Here is a 1,343-nt window from a genome sequence, read left to right on the forward strand (position 1 = left end):
GACTTTCGAATTAAAATGTGAAACTGTAATTTTCTGGGGCTTTGCCCCTCTGTGTGTGCATGTAATGGTGGTGAGAAAAAAATGGCAAGGCAGACCAAAAAGCCAGAAAATGGAGACGTGGTTATGAAACAGCCCACGGCTCCAAGTTACCTGAGCAAGAGTCGGCCATGCTCCACACAAGCCCTCCTTGATGCCCCATTACTCCAGAGCTCAAGTTTCAAGCTACCAGTGAGAGAGTGGAGAGAGAAAAAAGTCCCCTTTCAGAGAACTAATCCAGGTGTTTATTGCACTCCTTGAAATTTGATGTTGTTTGGGAGGTTCTGTTGACCAGATGTCAAACGACAAGTTATCTCTCCTAAATGAGTATAAGACCAGGGTTTATCTTGATAAAGTAAATTCTTAAACATGGGCCCCACACAATGGTGGCTGCCCCAGATGCCCACTAGAGACAACCCAATCCTAACTCAGCCTGCAGTTAAGAGAAACAACTGTCAAGGACATAACATACACTTATTACATTCCTCCAATGGTCAAAGACCCAACATACACCAATCACATTCTTCCAATTTGGTATCAGGTGCTTACCTAGCAAATGGGAACTAATAGCCTTATAAATAAGTTGCTGACTCCCCAGCCATCCACGCCCTATTTCTTACATTCTTTAAAATCCCTTCTTGCCCATAACCCTTAAAACGGCGCTCCCTGGCCCTCCCTGGTGGCGCAGCGGGTTAAAGCACTGCACTGAGAAGCTAAAGCCACTTCCACATGAGTTCGAATCCCGCCTGCCCCGGAGGTGACCACATGGCGAGGCAGACCTCTCCTGACCCGCCCGCTGCTCCCCTCAGCAGTGTACTTCGTCGATCTGCCTGTCCTGCTCCCCACTCTGTCTCTGGTGAAGACTCTCACCGCCCCTGAGTCTCTGGCCTGTACCCCAGTTCTGTATGCACAAATAAATAAATCTTTAAAACAAATAAACAAACAACAACAACAACAAAAAAAAAACAGTGCTCCCTGCCAGCAAGACATGGACTCTAAATCCATGAATTGTCTTTCCTTGACTAAAGAACACTAAACACTTTACTAAATTGATTTTGCGTTTTATCACTGGACATTAGAACATTCTCATCCTGTTCAAAGGATATTCTAAAATTGACCCAAAACTCCTTCCATCTCATAACAAAGTTGGCAAAAATTCTTACCACTACCGCCCAGTGGGAAATCAAGAGTTGTCGCAATAGAACCTTTATTCTTCGATACCCATACTTAGGGAGGCCAAGAGTGATGTCCACTCTTAGAAAACATTAAATTAAAAAAGAAATCAAGGCCCTCCCTGGTGGCGCAGC

This window comes from Condylura cristata, unplaced genomic scaffold, assembly GCF_000260355.1.
Source record: "Condylura cristata isolate star-nosed mole 26May11 unplaced genomic scaffold, ConCri1.0 scaffold00003, whole genome shotgun sequence".
NCBI lineage: Eukaryota > Metazoa > Chordata > Mammalia > Eulipotyphla > Talpidae > Condylura > Condylura cristata.